At 40.3% G+C, this 20720-nt stretch overlaps 1 protein-coding gene and 1 pseudogene across 12 annotated transcripts in view; both read left to right on the top strand.

The window, feature by feature from the left end:
• Positions 1 to 20720, top strand: part of CADPS (calcium dependent secretion activator) — a 476794-nt gene that overhangs the window by 82580 nt on the left and 373494 nt on the right. The gene's annotated exons all lie outside the window — the stretch shown is intronic.
• On the top strand, positions 6026 to 9312 carry LOC109026070 (large ribosomal subunit protein eL14-like; annotated as a pseudogene).

The raw sequence follows: 20720 nt of genomic DNA, 5'->3' as shown, positions 1-20720 counted from the left end.
TTCAAGCTGGCCTTGAGGGACATCTGACCTAGTTGAGCAGCTGTACCTTTAATAAAACTGCCAAAATAAGTACGACATTTTTTATACAACTGTGAGAAACACATTAAAGACACATTGAAGATTACTTATATTTTATAATTATATTTAGAACATGAATGACTGTGACCAGACAGCTTGATTTCATGATGAGGATGATGATGACGAGGATGAGGGCAATGATAATGATTATCGTAATAGTACCTAACATTTTGGTATACTTACCATGTGCCGAAGACAGAGCTACAACATCACATATTATCTCATTTAATCTTTGTAATAGTCATAATGCAGTTACTATTAGTATACTTGTCTTACAGACAAACTGAGGCTTAGACAAGCCAAGCTATTGTCCAAAGTCCACAATAGATTCAAAATTCAAACTTAAGCAGTCCGATTCCAAAATGAAGACCCTTAATCACTATATCCATGGTTTCCAAGCTATTTTGAACACACATCCTATCACTAAAACATTTTGAGGATACCCTCTTCTTTGCACTCATTTATTAATAACTAGTATTATGCTAATATACTATGGAAAATATAGATAAAAGTATACATTTAAAAGGGCGAGTCATAGATAAAATAATGTTTTGGTTGTATTTATCAATGGTATGATAAATACATTGATTTATTTATGTTTTCACTCATGAAAATAAAGTAAAATAATATTTTAATCAAAAATATGCTTGAACATGCTTCAGTATTTTTGAAAATTTTTGTTTCAGGCTTTCTGAATTAGTAACTTAAAGGCAAAGTTCTGGGGCTTTTGGTTTTTTGCATGTGTGTGTGAGACAGGATCTTGCTCTGTCACCCAGGCTGGAGAGCAGTGGTGCGATCTTGGCTCACTACAACCTCCGCCTCCTGGGCTCAAGTGATCCTCCTGCCTCAGCCTCCCACGTAGGTGGGACCACAGGTGCATGCAACCATGCCTGGCTAATTTTTTATATTTTTGGTAGAGACAAGTTTTCGCCATATTGCTCAGACTAGTCTCTAACTCCGGAGATCAAGCGATCCTCCTGCCTCAGCCTCCCAAAGTGTTGAGATTACAGGCATGAGCCACTATGCCCGGCTTGAGGTTTTTTAAAAAAATACTTGCTCATAACTGAAAAAGATGCCTCAGAAATATCCTTAGATTCAAATGAAAGACAGGCATTGCTTGGCTGCACCAAGATATCTGTGTTTCAATTCTACCCACCAACTACTCCAGGATTTTTAAAAAATCTGCTAGCAAATTGCTGTCTTTTCTAGTGTCAATCTATTGTTATTATTCAATAAATGTTTCATCTTTACATTTTTTTGAAAATTTCTTTAAAACTTACTAAAATTCTTAGTTCAAAACCTCTGAGAGCAGATTAATCAAGTTTATAAGATGATTTACAATATTTTAGGAAGATGTTTGTGTGTGTGTGTGCGCATGTGCGTGTGTGTGTGTTTTGTAGGGACAGGTTCTCACTCTGTCACCCAGGCTGAAGTGCAGTGGCATGATCATAGCTCACTTTAACCTCGAACTCCTGAGTTCAAGCTCTTATCCTACTTTAGCCTCCTACTTCAGTAGCTGGGACTACAGGCATGTGACACCATACCTAGCTAATGTATTTATTTTTTTAGAGATGGGGTCTTGCTATGTTGCCCTGGCTGCTCTTGAACTCCTGACCTTAAGCAGTCTCCCTGCCTCAGCCTCCCAAAATGCTGGAATTACCATTAGAGATTTTTATAAGCATGTCAAATATATGGGTACATCCTCACATCACACACTAAAAGAGTCATTTCCAAAAAGAGTTTCTACTTTCAAATTGCTTTCTGCATAACATCCTTTTTTTCAATGATTAACAAGAAAATAACTTTATTTTTATTTATTTTTATTTTATTTGGAGCAGAGTCTTGCTCTGTCCCCCAGGCTGGAGTGCAGCGGCACGATCTCGGCTCACTGCAACCTCTGCCTCCCACGTTCAAGCGATTCTTGTGCCTCATCCTCCTGAGTAGCTGGGAATACAGGCATGCACCACCATGCCCAGCTAATTTTTGTATTTTTAGTAGAGACGGGGTTTCACCACGATGGCCAGTCTGGTTTTGAACTCCTGGCCTCAAATGATCCGCCTGCCTCAGCCTCCCAAAATGCTGGAATTACAGGCTTGAGTCACCATTCCTGGCCCTTTTTTTTTTTTTTCTTTTTGAAAAGAGTTTATCTTTGTGTCCTAGATGCTTGGTTTTTTATGTCTTACTAATTATGATGGTTTCAAGCTATCATTAGCTGACATCTCAAGACACAGTATGCACAGGTCATGGTTCAGTGTTGATGATGATCCATATATCAAATATTTTTCCTATTTGCACTGGGAAAGGCTGATCTTGATAGATTTGAAGAACTCATCTGTTCTAACCTCCTAGTATGGCCAATGAGAAATAAGCAGTGTTGATTCTGCTATTTTGCTACTCACTGTGCTTACCTTCTTATCATCAACTTAATCACCTTGAGCAGGTATGGGAGCAGGGAAGCTAATGGGTCTTTAATAGTATCACATTACATTCTTTCAGTCTTGGGAATGACCAGAGATCTCACCATTATGTACTGGGTGAGTAATGCAGTTCTATAAGAAGGTTACTTTGGTATCAACAACAACAACAAAAACGCTGGATGGCAAAGCAAGGCTCAAGGTGTATGACATTCAAAAAGCTTTTCAAAATGTTTGCAGTGTGGCAGAAACAAATGAAACTCTCACAGTGCTAGGAGGTTGAGATGAAACATGATCATGGTGGGAAAGTTACATTGCTATAAATAGACCTGGTCACTGGCATTCCCTGCCTTTGACCCCGCCACCACTCCCACCAGAGTTATATCACTCACTAACTTTTAAAAACACTCTAAATTATGAAAATATCAAACTTATATACATATAAACAGGTAGAGAGGTTAGTTTAAGTAACCCTCTTGTACCCATCATCCAACTTGTTAATGATCACTTCATGGTTAATCTCTTTCATGTGTGCTACCTATGCTCCTGAAATGAATTATTTTAAAGCATGTTCCAGGCATAACATTATATTTATAGATATTATAATATGAATCTCCAAAATATAAAGATCTGTTTTTCAAACATAACCCACCGTACCATTATTACACCTGAAACCCTAACAGTAACTCTTTAATATCCTCAAATATTCAGTCAGTTTACAACTTCCTTAAAGATCTCACAAATATTTTCTAGTTCACTCATTCAAATCAGGTTCCAAATGAGCTGCATACATTGCAATGGATTGATATGGCCCTTGTGTATCTTTTAATCTATAGAATTTCTCTCTCCCTATTTTTTTTTTTTTTGCTTGCATTCTTTTCTTGAAGATAGTAGCTCATTTTTCTTGGAGAGTTTCCCACAATGTGGATTTTGCTGGTTACACCCGTTGGTATTATTTAACACAGTTCTCTCCATTCCCCATAAATTGGTAATAGGATCCAGTGATTATCACATTAATATTTGATTCTTCTACAAGAATACTTCAGAGGCAGTATTTGTACTTCCATCAGTAGACACATAATAAATAGTTCTCTCTCTTTGGGGACTGTTAATATCCATCAGTGACAATTGCCTACATCTGTTATTTTATTGGGAGTTGCAACAGGGTGAAGGGTATCATTCTATTTTTCATGTATTAGCTGGAAAAAGCCTATAAAGAGAAAATTTTTCTCATGAATTATTTATTTAGTCTGAGATGCAATTCATATGGTATGCACAAACACACACAAAAAGCTTGATACTTATGTTATCAAAATAATGTATTGGTACCTTAACATCCTTGGAAGGTGATCATTTATATATTTGGTTTTATGAGTAATGTTACGATTTAAATAATTTGACATCACACACTATGTAGCCATTATTTTTATACATTCTCAAACCATCTACGGCCAGTGAGAGCCTCCTTTAATTGGTTTCTGTGTCCTTTTTAAATAGAATCCCAGCAGTCTTTGATACCTTCCTTAATTTCCGGTAAGATAAGCATCATCATGCACATTTCATGCTTAAGACAGGAAATCAGCCATTGCTCCAAGGAACCCTGGTTAAGTTTCATAGGAAATGGTATTCAGAGGTCACATTCTAGACATCATTTCATTTTAAGCTTTGGTTTGTTTTCCATTTTTGTAATGTAAGTGTGCATGTGTGCATTCACACGTGTATGCACTTGTGTGTATTTCTCTCCTTCTCTCTTAGATAAATAATACCATGCTATACATGTGTTTCTCCACCTCATATTTTTAAATTAACAATATCCAATGGAGTTCATTCTATAACAGTATCTAAAGCTATTCTCAACTCCTTTTATACTTGTACAGTACTTGAGCGTGTGGAGACAAAATTGTTATTTAACCAGTCCCCAGCAACAGACATTTGCTATTATAAGTAATACTTTAACAAAGTCTTACATATATATCTTTTTTAACTTGCCTCCCCTAACTTTATAATTGTGTCTAACAGGTTAAGAAAATTGCCTAAGGTGTCACAACTAATAAATGCTGAGCCGGAATTCAAGTCCCACATAGTTGTCTAGCTCCAGACCCCAGGAACCCCAATATATATTTGCTGTCTTTCAATTTTCCCAGGACTGCTAACACATCAGACCTGGAATTAGTTCAGTGTAGAGGTACTGCTAACCTGAGGCTCAGATTAATAAAAATAAGAAATAGTCTTGGTTTACCATTACTTGATAAATACAGAGTTTTAGGAAGTTGTCTTTCAGAACTTGGGTCTGTAGAAGGAAACAATAGCAGTTCTTAGTGGTTCAAAAAAAAAAAAAAGTTGAGGTGCACCATTCCCACCTGTGCTTGAAACTAGAGTTTGCCGTTTACTAGGAAACAGAGAGAACACACATCACTGACATTGCTTGCCCAGGTCTCAGACTGATGACTTAGGTCACCTTTGTGCGAGGAAAGCCACACATTTTTAGCATTTGTTTTCTTTTTGGAGCCATAGCAATTTTCTGGAGGAATGTTAGATGCTATATTAAAAAATGCTAGACTAGGCCAGGTGCAATGGCTCACGCCTGTAATCCCAGCACTTTCGGAGGCTGAGGCAGGTGGATAACCTGAGGTCAGGAGTTTGAGACCAGCCTGGCCAACATGGCAAAACCCCATCTCTACTAAAAATACAACAATTAGCCAGGCATGGTTGTGGGCACCTGTAATCCCAGCTACTTGAGAGGCTAAGGTAGGAGAATCGTTTTAACCCAGGAGGCAGAGGTTGCAGTGAGATAAGATCGGGCCACTGCACTCCAGCCTGGGCAACAGAGCAAGAAAGACTCCATCTCAAAAAAAAAAAAAAAAAAAAGAAATGCTACACTATATGCAAAACTCCTAAAATCCCATGCTTATGCACCAAAGATAATTTTTGAGGCCACTTTTCTCTGATCCAGGGTTTAGCCCCCATGTAATCTAATATTTCTGCTCTTTAAATGCTGTACATCTTTTTAGAGAAAGAAATGTGACCATCATTCATGGCCAAATCTGACTCATGAAGCCATTTTGCCCTTTGATGTCTTCATGAAAAAAATGTGAGTCCAAATTTACCTCTTTTAATGACACATTAAGTAAAGTGTTGGGCGTGAAGTCATATCATCCATTGGGCCTCATGATCGTTAACTAGAATGGTAGCTCCAAAAGGGTAAGATCGTTTGCTTTTTAAATTATCACTGACTTTTCAATGCCTAGAACAGTGCTTGGCACATAGTGATGCTTAATAAATAGTTGAACAGGTGGGTGGATGGGTGCATGAGTGGCTGGCTGGCTGGCTGGATGGATGGATGAATTAGGGCTTCTGAAATTTGAACAGTAAGTCCTGATGTTAAACTTTAGAGAGGCTTCATTAATGCCCACCTTGTACAAAAATTACCAGAAGGGGGAAATGTCTTTTTCCCCCCTGGTATTTCTTTTCTGTCTCCCACCTTTGGATATCTTCTCCTTTCCACATATATTTTTAACCAACATTCCAGAATGATGCGTCTGTCCTTCCAAACTTTCACCAAAAATCCAGATCTCTCAGGAGAGCAGATGTCAACTGAGTGTGGGTAAAGGGAGACATTAGGAAATGAGTGACTAGAAACTGATATTTAGCTTTTCATAGAAGCTTCTTAGAACTCAAAAGTCTCAGTCAAATTGTGAGGGCTCTGGGGACCAAATACAAATGAAGAATTTCAGTGAAGTGAAGGCTGTAAGGCCTGCTGTGGTCCTTTATTTTTATTTTTATTTTTTCATAATCAAAGAGACAAGCTTCCAAAGGTGGTCTTTGAGGTGCAAAGACTTGGAATGTGCAGCTTTTGTATCTCCCTTACCATCTTGCCGTCTGCTTGGCTTTGAGTACTGGCTTCCATGGGGCGTCTCAGATCTCAGCTGCCATGTGCCCCCACACACAATCGTGGGTGTGTTCTCGCTCCCAGGATTAGTTTTCTCTCTAGCCCTTTGGCCCCTCCCAACAGAACTTAACTTGCTCTTTTCAGAATACTTGTCCCACATTGCTCCCCTGTCCATTTCTGCGTCTGGATTCTTGGCTGCCCATGCTGGGAGTCACGTGTGTCATTGTCCCTTCTCTGCTGACGTGTCAGAGGCCCAGGAGGCTGATTCAGCGTATCTGCTCTTCTCTGGGCTTCACACCCAACTTCAAATCCACTTATTCTTTGAAAGGAGGTTTGAAAGGAGGAGTGACTTTTGTATTTCTAAATGGGAGTGTATCCATGGAGTATGCATTCTGACATGGCCTCAAGTTGTTCCTGCTAGTAGATTCACTGCTCTTATATTTGGCAGCAGCCAACTCAGCTGCAAAAGGGCTGGTGGCTTTGTCTGCTGTAAGCCTTCAGGGTAGCAAACATTCCTGAGAGAGACTGTGGAGTCTGCCCTAGGACAAGTCTCCTGGTTATGTTTTATGTGAATATAGTAGTACTGTCCTCTTACCCCAGAAAAACACACCTCCTGCTACACAAGTTTGGTTGCTTATCTGAGTATATCTCATTCATATTAGCAGACAGAATCACAGATAATGAAGCAAATTGTACCCTAATAGTATCAGCCCTAATAGTATCTTTTTAAAAAATAAATGTACGAGTCCTAAGGTATAGATAATGACTAACATTTATTGGATAGCACTTTACTGCGAAGCCCTATGATAAGTCCTTTATATATTGTCAAAGTATATTTTTCACAAAGTTAAAAACATGACTCATATAAATATCCAATGAGCCGTTATCAAAGATTTATTTAACTCATTAATGAAGGAACTAGCAAGATGGAAAAGCTGGTTGAAAGAGCAATAAATGATGAGAGATTTTTATAGGCAGCCAGCAAAGGAATGGAAAAATAAGTTTGCTGAGTTATATCCAAAATTGGTTAATGTTCATTAGATCAATAATGCTATAATTTGGGGGATCATCTTTTTTCCACTAGACAGAAATCGTTTGCAACTTATCAGTATTCTACAAGTTAATGTCTAGCTTCATAGAGTCTGGACCTAATCAGTAGAAAAAAGTAATTCAAACAAACTTAGAGTTTTTCTGGAGAATGAGAGGACCTCATTCTCCAAGCTTGTTACACAATGCTCTTCATCACAAACTAGGTGACACATTTATCTTTTATTTTTATTTTCAAGTTTAATTTAAAATTTTATTTATTTTTTTGAAATGGGTCTCTGTCACCCAGGCTGGAGTTCAGTGGTGCTGTCATAGGTCACTGCAGCCTCAAGCTTCTGGGCTCAAACAATTCTGCCATCTCAGCCTCCGAAGTAGCTGGGACCACAGTCATGCACCACTATGCATGGCTAATTTTTTGAAAAAGTTTTGAGGTATGGGATCTTGCTATGTTGCCCAGGCTGTATTTTCAAGTTTTAGATCATTTTTCTATTTGGAAAATACCCCTGGGGCCAGGCACAGTGGCTCACGCCTGTAATCCCAGCATTTTGGGAGGCCAAGGTGGAAACATTGCCTGAGCCCAGGAGTTTGAGACCAGCCTGGAAGAAAAAAAAAAACCCTATGAAATAAAGTACCATAAACTCTATGTGCAAGGGGCTGTAGTAGCCACTAGCCCTCAGTTCAATGATGAATCCCTGCTAAACAAGCAAATACTCTCAATGGTGAGAAACTGCATCAAATGGCAACCTAATTCATTTTTAAAGAGTTCCAAATAACAGAACTTTATCCTTATGTTATCCCTAAATATGCTTCACTGTACCATCTACTATCTCCCAGTTTAGTCTTCTAAAACTGCATTGAAAAATCTAGTTTTCTTCTCACTGAATGCCACTGACATTGTGTTGAGGAGCTTCGTGGAGGTTGGCCAGGTAACCTACATCTTCCTTGGACCTTATGCTGGAAAATTGGTCACAACTGTAGATGTTATTGATCAGAATGTGGCTTTGGTCGGTGGACCTTGCACTCAGGTAAGGAGACAGCCTATGCCTTTAAAATGCATGCAGCTCACTGATTTCATCCTCAAGTTTCCACACAGTGCCCAGCAGAATTATGTCCCATAAGCCTGGCAGAGGGCAGACAATACAAAATGGGCAGCCACATGATGGGCCAAGAAGATTGAAGCCAGAGAAGGGAAAGCCAAGATGGCAGATTTTGATCATTTTAAAGTCATGAAGGCAAAATGAGGAACAGAATAATCAAGAATGTAATTAAGAAGCTTCAAAAGGCAGCTCTCCTGAAAGTGTCTCCCAAAAAAGCACCTGCTATTAAGAGTGCTGCTGCTAAAGTTCCAGAAAAAAAGATGACCACTGCGGGAAAGAAGGCTGCAACCCAGAAGGTTCCTGCCCAGAAAGCAAAAGGCCAGAAGGCAGTACCTCCTTTGGAAGCTCAGAAGGGTCAAAACACTCCAGCCCAAAAAGCACCAGCTCCAAAAGCATCTGGCAAGAAAGCATAAGAGGTTATTATAATCCCAGCACTTTGGGGGCCGAGGTAGCCAGATCACCTGAGGTCAGGAGTTCGAGATGAGGCTGGCCAACATGGCGAAACCACATCTCTACTAAAAATATAAACATTAGCCAGGCATGGTGGCATGTGCCTGTAATCCCAGCTGCTCGAGAGGCTGAGGCAGAATTGCTTGAACCCGGCAGGTGGAGGTTGCAGTGAGCTGAGATCGTGCCATTGGGTGACAGAGCAAGACTCCATCTTAAAAAAAAAAAAAAAGTAAATGTTCTTTCTGGAAAAGAAAAATCTAGTTTCCATTTCACATGCAGTTACAGAATATTTAACTCATACTAAAGAGAATAGGAAATACCTTTCATCCTTTATAAAAATATACCATAGTTCAGTTCGTTCATCAAGTGTTTCTTGCAATGGCTCTTAACTTTGGCTTATGTCAGAAATGCTCGTGAAGTTTCTAAACTTGTACATACCTGGGTTTCTATTCCCAGCCATTCTGAGTGAGTGGGTCTGTGGTGGGTGTATAGGCATCAATATTTTCTGTAAGCTTCGTGGGTAATGCTGATGCAAGACAGACATTAAAGTTCCTGCTGTATATCAATCATATAATAAATACCAAGAGTCAGGGATGAGGGAGTTCAGACTAAAGAGGTATCATTCAGAGGCTGGAAGGAGCCATCAGAGAAAAGTGATCTGAAGTAGCATTTTAATAGACAAATAAGATTTTGCCAAGTGAAGAAAGTGAAGGGAAAATGCAGAAAGGCTTTTAAATAGCATTAATAGCTTAAAAATGCATCAGCGGAGTTACTAAAAAATGGACTTACTAAAAAATGAAATTTGAACAATTGTTAACTAACCACAGGGACAATAATCTCGACATTTCTTGCAACGAAATATTATAAGGGGAAAAAGGAGCTATCTCCAAAGTGATTGCAGTAGTATTCCATGGAGTATCCCCATGTGTTTACCAATACATGAAATACATACTGTTTGTCCATTGATAAGACAAGTGGTGTCACTCAACCTGAGGAAAGTTCAACCTCTCCACTGCTTCCAAAAGGAACCAAAGCTATTTCTCTGTCAGATGGAGCAAGAGGCATTAAATCACTGATGCCTTTAAATTATCAATAATATAAAATCACAGAGGGAGAATCGAGCCAATGATAAATAGCATTTTAATAAGCCAGAACTCATTTGTGAGTGGAGAAAAGTCTCTGAAACCTCAGTACAATTCAGCCGGCTCATATTGCCATAAGACATGAGATGATGAAACTCAGAAATACTGATGGCTTTTTACTCTTTCCTGCTTCTGAATATGAGGACAGACTTGAGTGATAGAATTTTCTGTTCTTCCCTGGGCGTGCTTAGGCCTGCATCATGTGTGCTGCTGTATTTGGATCACTTTATAGAAGGTCTCCATGTGCACATGTGTGTGTCTCTTTAACTAATACACTTTATTTTTTAGAGGAGTTTTAGGTTTATAGAAAAATTGAGCAGAAAATACAGAAGAGTTCCCGTATACTCCATATACCCCTACCTCCAACAGGTTCCCCCATCATTCACATCTTGCATTAGCATGCTCTATTTGTTATAGTTGATGAGCCAATACAGATACATTATTATTAACTAAAGTTCCTAGTTTACATTAGGGTGTGCACTTGTGTTTTTCATATTTCCTAATTTCAGATCACCTTCACTCTTTGTCCTGTTTTTTCTCTCTGCTATTCTGGATCCTGAATGGCGATTGTTAGAACAACCAGCCAAGGTGTCCACATTCCTCCACATCCCCCAGCAGCCTGAAAAGCGACTGCCAATCACTTGTACCTTCTCTCTCTGTTCATGCTGACAGGATAATGTTCTTATCTAAATCAATTTCAGTGAAGCTCATGGTCACAGTTTGTGAATGTTACATTAGCGTCACATATAACCTGTACATAGACTGCATTCAGATTTTTTCAACTTTTTCTCTGGAAATAATTGCTACTGATAAGTTCACTATTAAACCTTATAAGACCCAAGATGGTGTGTGGTGATTTAGTGATTTCATATGTTGCTGTGCTAGTATTTTAATCTGAGCTCCAGCCAAATGGAACAATCTGTCGTTTCATTTCTAATAGTTGTGACTTTATTTTTGGACTCCTGTGTTGTGCATACTCAGACAGCCGCCCCTAATCCTTGTTTTTTGAGTCGGCAGGGTCTAGATTGTAACTGACAAAAGAGATTCTTGCTGTGTCCTCCAAGAAGGTCCCACAGTTTCTCATCTTGTCTTTCCTCACCCATTTTGTACCCTCAACCTGGAATGCCCTCCTCATCTCTCTCTCGCCTTTTCTCCCTACGGCCTTCCTCTTTTCCCAGCTATCCCTGCCTCTGCAAACTGAGATTCTAGATACTATTCAGGGCCCTCCTCTCTTCAAATATCACAGCAAGCCTGAAACATTCTCCTGGTTCTATGCTAACCCCCAGAACTCATTCCTATTCCCTGATTCTGCATGCTTTTGTTGTTGTTCTTGTTGTTGTTTTGAGATGGAGTCTCTCTCTGTTGTCCATGCTGGAGTGCAGTGGCGCTATCTCTGCTCACTGCAAGCTCCGCCTCCCGGGTTCACGCCATTCTCCTGCCTCAGCCTCCCAAGTAGCTGGGACTACAGGCGCCCGCCACCGTGCCCGGCTAATTTTTTGTATTTTTAGTAGAGACGGGGTTTCACCGTGTTAGCTAGGATGGTCTTGATCTCCTGACCTCGTGATCCGCCTGCTTTGGCCCCCCAAAGTGCTGGGATTACAGGCACGAGCCACCGTGCCCGGCCAATTCTGCATGTTCTTAAACCATGTCACTCTCCTATGCAAAACATTTCAATGCTTTCCCACCATTCTTTAAATTAAAGCCCAACTCCTCGGTTTGGCATGCAAGCCCCTGTACTGTGTTCTGTTCTCTGCCTATTATATTCTCATGCTATATTCTCCAAGACTATACCCTAGCACTCTCCTCCTGACTACTACCTTGCTGGTAGTAGATTCACTACTAGCAGATTCATTGATTCACTAGAGCAGTGGTTCTGGAAGCATAGTCCACATGACCCTGGAAGTCTGCAAGGTGATTTTCCTAGTAATGCCAAGACATTATATGCTTTTTTTCTCACTATGTTAACACTATCAATAATGATGCAAAAGCAATGATGAGGAAGACTGCTGGTACTTTCGCACAAACCAAGGCAGTGGTGCCAAACTGTACTAGTAATCATTATATCTGTCATGGCCATGTACTTCCTGCTTAAAAACGGCCAACTTCATGGAATACTTTCCTTGATGAAACCATAGAAAGTGTTAATTTTATTAAATGTTGATCCTTGGGCACACACCTTTTTAATATTCTATACAATGAAATGGTAACTATACATAAAGCACTCAGGCAGCACGAGGAAGGACAACAGTTGTCTCATGGGAAGGGACTTGTCTGATTGAGTTGCCAACTTAACAAGGCTTTTTAAAAAATGGAATATCATTTTTACTTGGAAAAACAATCAACAGACAAATGTAGGTATTTCATAGATGTTTTCTAGAAAGTAAATGGAGGGAGCCTGTTACTTCAAGAAAAACAACTGACAATATTTTTTGCTAATAATAAAATTTGAGATTTCAATCACCACCATAATCTGGACAGTTTCTTAACAACTAAAGATTTTTTTGATATCAGTGGCAATATTAAGTCATATAATTTTTTATGTATTGTGTGATGAAATGTGTGAACATTTGGAAAATTAACATAACTCACTGAATTCATTTTTGATATGACCAATGTATGATTTTTAAAAAATAAAACCACTTATGGGCCAGGCGCAGTGGCTAATGCCTGTAATCCCAGTACTCTCAGAGGCCGAGGCAGGCAGATTGTTTGAGGCCAGGAGTTTGAAACCAGCCTGGCCAACATGATGAAAACCCATCTCTACTAAAAAAAAAAAAAAAATACAAAAATTGGCTGGGCTTGGTGGTGCATGCCTGTAATCCCAGCTACTTGGGAGGCTAAAGCATGAGAATCGCTTGAACCTGGGAGGCAGAGGTTGCAGTGAGCCAAGATCACACCTATGCACTCCAGCCTGAGTGACAGAGTGAGAGACTCTGTCTCAGAAACAAAACAAAACAAAACAAAAATAAAAAAAAAAACACTTATGGGTAAAAGATTCATTCAAATAGCAAGACAGATCAATGGGTTTTAATGTAATTGAGTATAAAAAGCTCACTGACATGGTGTCTGATTTTACAGTGCATCTAACTTTCAAGAAAATACCACCACTTGGGCTTTGGTATAGTATCAGGAAGACCATCCCATTTGTCTGAAAAGGCTATTACAATATCGCTCAGTTTTCCAACAACCTATCTGTAGGAGGCCAGATTTTCTTCATATACTTCAACCAAAACAGCATTTCACCACAGATTGAAGGCAGAAAAAGAAATGAGGATCTAACTGTCCTCTACTCATCTCTAAAAGATATTTCTTCACTATTATTTTGTTTTGGAAAATATTATTTTCATAAAAGGGTATTATTTCAGTTTAACATATGATGGGTTTGTTATTTTTAATGAGTTAATATTTTAAACTCCTCAGTTTTAGTATCACTATAGTATTTGTTAATAGCTGTAAAACAACTTACATAAACAAAACCTCCTTGCAGTCCTCAGTGATTTTTAAGAGGGGAAAGAGACTTGACATTAAAAAGTATGAGAATGATGGCAACTAGCCAACTAACTCTTAATGAGCTCTTTGGCTCTAGAACTCCTTATTTGACCACATGCCAGAAGAATCCATGTGAGTACTGCCTGAGTACCTCCAAGTTGGAAAAATACATTCTTTTTTTTTTTAGCTGAGTACCTCCAAGTTGGAAAAATGTTCTTTTTTTTTAATGTTATCGGGTTCAAGGGTGGAACATTTGTCCTACTAAAGAACACCTTTTAAGAGCTTTGTGGCCGGAAGGGTGAAAAGTAGACCTCCTTCTCCTTCTCTTCTTTTCGTCCCCTTTGATCCTTTTCCTCTTGTCTTTTGATCTTCAATCCAATCTTTAGCCCCAACTCACCTTCTAGATGCATTTTTCCTATTTTTTTCCTCTTCTACTAGATAATTGTTGGCTGGGACAATCCCATCTTAATCAATGTTCACATCATGTCTCCACGTTCATTTCCCTGTAGGTCATAGAACTCTTTGTTAGAGTATCATGTGGCCAATTTATAGTTCTTTATTCTTTCTCTTCTGCCCAAAAATAGATCTTTAGGAATAGCATGCTGATTGGTCTATTATTAAATAATTTTAAAATTGAGCTCATTTTTTAAAAGTAGTAATTAACTTATATTCAGCTGCTACCCTAAATTTTTTAAAAATGAGCAAGAATTGTTATATATAGCAGAATTTTACATTTTTTCTAAAGAAACACTTTGTAAAATGTGGTAGAGGTATGCAAGAGGATAGAACATATCTAATTTAACAATAGCTACTACATAAAACTACATAAAGCTTATGGTTTTGGATATTATTGCTTAGAAGAAAGTGATTTGATGTATGTTTAATGCAAAAACAAATAGTAAATAGTACAGTTAGTACATGGGGAGGGCATACTCATGGGAGTATTACTTAAATAATTGAATTATTATTTGAGTAGTTGGATTTTGGGAAACCATGTTCCCAAGGGAAGTCTAGGATAACAGCCTCATCGTAATTCTCCCCACCTTCAATATGTTTTTCCCCCTTCAACTTGCATTTCAGAATTACTCATTTATATTTTGCCGTGATAAAGTCTGTCAGATTTTTTCTTCAAGCTAAATAAAAGTCACTTAAAATGCCTTTTTCAGAGTATGTTACGTAAATATACATATATAATATAAAAGGTGAGAAGAACTTTATGTAAATAAGTAAATATTTGGTTAAGATGATGCGATTTCTAAATTTTCTAAAAGCAGGACTTCTTTAGAGTAGAAAATATTTAGTCTGGTTGTAGAAAGGGCATATTTTATTTGTTAATAAAATTCATGGTCTAATATAAATTTTTGAAGTCTTCAAGAAAAAGAAATTAAATAAACATTGTCCTAATCTCTCTAGATTAGCTGATGATTTTTAAACACTTGTTGAGTTGACATTTTTTCCAGTTATCTATAATAAAGAAAAGCTTTAAAAACCTGTCTCTTTTTTCCCAGATAATGATTTCTTTTTTAAAAAGAAAAAGCATGGCTTATATTAAAAATTGCAATATACATTGCTGACATTATACTTTAAGTAGAAAAGGACCTAATTTATGTGTATAACTGGAACATCTCCATACACCCAAAGATATTTTTCTATTCACTGCTGCCTATGCTTAGAATGCTGCTATTTGAGGTTCCTTCTTTTACAGTAAGCATTGCTTCTCCCTTCCTTCTGATACAGTTGCTGTTGCAATAGGAGACGTATTAACCAATAAGCATCTTAGTAAGTATGCATTCTTCCATGACTATTGTAAACCAAGTGTATCCATTAGGAATGCATCTGGCTGCCAGTAAGAGAAAACATACAGTGACTTGAACAAGTAGAAATATATTTATTTTTTCTCACATAATGAAAAAACCAGAGGTGGGTGTTTACAAACATTTGTTCAGCCACCCAAAAATGTAAGGACCACATTTCTGTGATGCCCTTAGCCTTTCCTGGATGGTCATGAGATAGACACCATGGCTATAGACAATAGATTTGTATTCTCAGCAGAAGAAGGGGCAGCAGGAAAGAAAAGGATTATACCACCAAGTATGTTCATTTTCATGAGGATTTCAAATATTTCTCCAGAATATGCCCCCAGTAGTTTTCTGCATCTGTTACGTGGCCACCCATAATAGCAAGCGAAACTGGGAGGGGAGTAATTGGCTTTCCAGCCTCTAAACTAGAAGGGCCAAGAAAGAATGAGGTAAGGAATACCACATCAGTGATACCTTCAAAAGGCTGAGTAAATAAAAAAAGCATTGAAAGAAGATAAAAGATAAATGATAGGGAAAAAAATAATACTTCCTGTATTGTTTTTATTATTGAGTCCTTACTCTATGCCAGATACTATGCTATATATTATTACATGTATTATAAATATATATATTATACTTATATTATCCTACCTAGTTTTCACAAAGACTCTGTAAAGTAGATATTGCTTTCCCCTATTTACAGAGGAAAAACCCAAAACCGATTGCTTGACCAAGGTCTCATAGCAAAGCTAGCATATGACCTGAGCCTGCTCTGACTTCAACATTGCCTCCCCTGAGACCGACACTTAGAACATGCCGTTTTCTCCTCACTGCAGATCACATTTCACACTTCTCCAGAATGCTTCAGTAAATTACAAACTGCCTGAAATGCAGTGGGAATTTTCAGGCCTTGGTTAATGAGGTAGACGGAACCAAGAATGCTTGAATAGTTCTAGCAAACGCTGCTGCAGCACTTTCTTCTAGAATAATCACCTTCCATCTTTTCAGGTTTTCTTCTTGGAATTCATTACTGCAATTCTGAATTCTGACCTTGATGTACAAGTGGTTTCTATACATATTAAATGCTTTTAGATGGACTTCTATTTTAGGAGGATTCTCTCTCTAAGTGGCTCATCGAAGCCCATTTGTTTATTTAGAGTTGTACTGTCAGCTACTCTGGGCCAATTATTTCAGTTTATTCGTGCAAGGTCACCTTTTGGGTTCAATCCTATCTAAGTCAGTTAACTTTTAACCAGAGACAAACTCTGTCCCACAGTTGATTCTTAGACTGGCTTTTGCAAGCTTCTAAGTAAGATTTCATTCACTCATGCAATTGGCAAAGGGTGTTAAGAAGTCAAAGATGAGTACGCGATTTCTGACTCAGTTGTGAGAACTTCGAGAGCTAAGATTGTGCCTTGATACTGTTATATGGCCAGAGCCTAACACTGTGCCTGGTATACATTAAGCCCTTAATAGACTCATGTATTCACTCAGCAAACATTCATTGAGAGCTCACTGTGTGCACAGCAGCAAATGAGACATATGTGTACAGCTATAAACAAGAAGTACAACAGTGAACAAGACAGATATGGTCCTTGTACTTGTGAAACATATATTCTTGTGGAGAGATAGATAATGAAAAGTAGGTATAATTTTAAAATAAAGAAGGCCCTAATATGCATCATAGGGAAATGGATAAATTGTGGTATACCTGTAAAATGGGATACTACCCAGCAGTGAGAAGGGACCAGCTATTGCTACTCCTAACCACAGGGATGAATCTCATCATGTATGATCGTATTGACACCAAGTTCAAAAACAGGCAACACTCATCTGTGATAATAGAAGTCAGGCTAGTGGTCACTTTTGGAGGGAGCAATGACTTTGGGAATATCCAGGAGCTTCTGGGGTCTGGGTAACGTTGTTTATCTTGATATGAAAGTTTGTTATCTGGAAAAGTTTACTTTGTGAAAATCTCTTATACCGACTGGGCATGACGGCTTACGCTTATAATCCCAGCACTTTGGGAGGCCAAGGCAGGTGGATCACTTGAGGCCAGGAGTTCAAGACCAGCCTGATCAACATGGCAAAACCCCATCTTTACTAAAAATACAAAAATTAGCTGGGCGTGGTGGTGCTTGCCTGTAATTCCAGCTACTCAGGAGGCTGAGGCAGGAGAATCACTTGAACCTAGGAGGCGGAGTTTGCAGTGGGCTGATATGGCACCACTGCACTCCAGCCTGGGCAACAGAGCAAGACTCTGTCTCAAAAAACAAACAAACAAACAAAAAAGGAATTCCTCATATTCTGTGCTGATGAAGTATATTTTTCTATGTACATGTTATAATTAAATACTTTTACCTTAGAGAAGATAAGTGCTAACTGTGATAATGACTGTGCAGGAAATGCTCAGGTTGCAGGGCACTGTGACAGAGATTATCTGGGAGAACATTACTGTAGATGGAATGGTCAGGGAAGAGCTTCCCAGGAGATGCTGGCTTGGCTGAATCCTAAGGGGCCAACCATGGGGAAAACCAGAAGAGCATCCCTGGTAAAGGGAACAGCAAGAGCAAAGGCTCTCAGGCAAGAAAAGTCGGGGCACAGTTGAGAAGTAAAACAGACACCAGTGTGCTGGAGACCAGAGTAAGTAAAGAGCAAAGTGGAGCAAGTCAAAGTCAGGGTACGTCATGCAGGGCCTTGGAGCCCATTGAGTTTATCATTTGGCTCTTCTTTTATGCCAGGCCATGTGCTAAGATCTTGAGGTATATTACCCCATTTCCTTTTCATCTTTTTAGCAACTTTGCGAGGTCAGTTTTATCATCCAGATTTTTTAATGAGGAACCAAGGCTTAGGGAAAGTAGCTTGCCTAAGGTCATGCAGCCTGGAAGTGAGTGGTATCACCAGGACTTGAACCTGTGTCTCTTGGACCCCAAGCCTGTGCGCTCAACTCCTGACTCATGATTCTGCCTCTGAGCACTTGAGTTTAAATAAATAACTACTTCACCACATAAAACATGCACCCATAGGACTGTGAACAAAATGCTGAGAAAAAAGCGACCTCCACCTGGGGAGTCTGGAAGGGAGCACATGCACTAAATTTAAAGATGTGTACATGTGAAATGTCCCCAGAGGCAGGCATTCTCAAGGGAACAGTATGTGCAAACACTCAAAGATGAGAATTAGGGTGGCCACAGTGGTTCACGCCTATAATTCCAGCACTTTGGGAGGCCGAGGCAGGTGGATCACCTGAAGTCAGGAGTTCGAGACCAGCCTGGCCAACATGGTGAAACCTCATCTCTACTAAAAATACAAAAATTAGCCAGGTGTAGAGGCGCACACCCATAGTCCCAGCTACTTGGGAGGCTGAGGCACGAGAATCACTTGAACCTAGGAGGTGGAGGTTGCAGTGAGCCGAGATCACACCACTGCACTCCAGCCTGGGCAACAGTGAGACTCTGTTTTTTTGTTTGTTTGTTTGAAAAAAAAAAAAAGATGAGAATTAATCATCACAGTAGCTAAGATGTATTGAGCATTCATCCTGTGCTAAGTTCTGCAGTGAGTATTTTGCTTATCTTAATCCTCACAACAACCCTATGAGGTCAATATTGGCCCCATTTTACAAATGAGAAAACTGAGCTTTAGAGAGGTTAGTCATTTGCCCAGGGAGACATGGCTAGTGAGTTGAGTAAATAAACACTAGGCTTGTTGAATTAGCGGTGAGAAAAGTAGTGAATTGTAAACCAGTAGGTGGCAAAACCCAGACATAAACAAAGTTCTGCCACTGAAGTCCATGCCCCCAACTCTCCTGCTGAGAGCTTAATGCGACTAGGAAAGCAAGGGATGCTTTGTGTGGCTTTGCAGTGTGTGTTCTCTGAACTCGGTTAAAATTAATGTTCCTGAAGTTCCTTAGCTCCTTTCTCCTTTGAGAGTTTTATATTCTGTAATTTCTCTTCTCTGAAATCCTGAATCATAATTTTATGTGCTTTTTTGTTTGCCTTTTCCTCTCCACCTAGACTATAAGATCCCTGAAGAAAAGCCCTTATTTCTTTTGATTCCTTAGTGCCCAGCCCTAAGAAGTAACAGGTGAGATCAGGGGTTGAGTGTGTTGACCACTGAACCCTTAGTGTCTGGTGCAGGGCTGGGCAGAGGGTGGGTGCTCTATAAATAGTTCTTAACTAAATGAGCACCATGCTTGTTTAAGGAAAGGTTAGACAGATAATAGATTTGGCCTGGGTCAACAATCTTTTTTTTTTTATTTTTTATTTTTTTTATTTTTTATTGATCATTCTTGGGTGTTTCTCACAGAGGGGGATTTGGCAGGGTTACAGGACAATAGTGGAGGGAAGGTCAGCAGATAAGCAAGTGAACAAAGTTCTCTGGTTTTCCTAGGCAGAGGACCCTGCGGCCTTCCGCAGTGTTTGTGTCCCTGGGTACTTGAGATTAGGGAGTGGTGATGGCTCTTAACGAGCATGCTGCCTTCAAGCATCTGTTAACAAAGCACATCTTGCACCGCCCTTAATCCATTCAACCCTGAGTGGATACAGCACATGTTTCAGAGAGCACAGGGTTGGGGGTAGGGTCACAGATCAACAGGATCCCAAGGCAGAAGAATTTTTTCTTAGTACAGAACAAAATGAAAAGTCTCCCATGTCTACCTCTTTCTACACAGACACGGCAACCATCCGATTTCTCAATCTTTTCCCCACCTTTCCCCCCTTTCCATTCCACAAAACCGCCATTGTCATCATGACCCGTTCTCAATGAGCTGTTGGGTACACCTCCAAGACGGGGTGGTGGCCGGGCAGAGGGGCTCCTCACTTCCCAGTAGGGGCGGCCGGGCAGAGGCGCCCCTCACCTCCCGGATGGGGCGGCTGGCCAGGCGGGGGGCCGAACCCCCACCTCCCTCCCGGACAGGGCGGCAGGCTGGGCGGTGGGCTGACCCCCCCACCTCCCTCCCGGATGGGGCGGCTGGCCGGGCTGAGGGGCTCCTCACTTCCCAGTAGGGGCGGCCGGGCAGAGACGCCCCTCACCTCCCGGACGGGGCGGCTGGCCGGGCGGGGGGCTGACCCCCCACCTCCCTCCCAGACGGGGCGGCTGGCCGGGTGGGGGGCTGACCCCCCCACCTCCCTCCCGGACAGGGCGGCTGGCCGGGCGGGGGGCTGACCCCCCCACCTCCCTCCCGGATGGAGCGGCTGGCCGGGCAGAGGGGCTCCTCACTTCCCAGTAGGGGCGGCCGGGCAGAGGCGCCCCTCACCTCCCGGACGGGGCGGCTGGCCAGGCGGGGGGCTAACCCCCCCACCTCCCTCCCGGACGGG

This window comes from Gorilla gorilla, chromosome 2 (assembly GCF_029281585.2).
Source record: "Gorilla gorilla gorilla isolate KB3781 chromosome 2, NHGRI_mGorGor1-v2.1_pri, whole genome shotgun sequence".
Classification (NCBI taxonomy): Eukaryota; Metazoa; Chordata; class Mammalia; order Primates; family Hominidae; genus Gorilla; species Gorilla gorilla.
The sequence above is the reverse complement of the archived record's forward strand: the minus strand, read 5'-3'. Positions and strand labels throughout refer to the sequence as shown.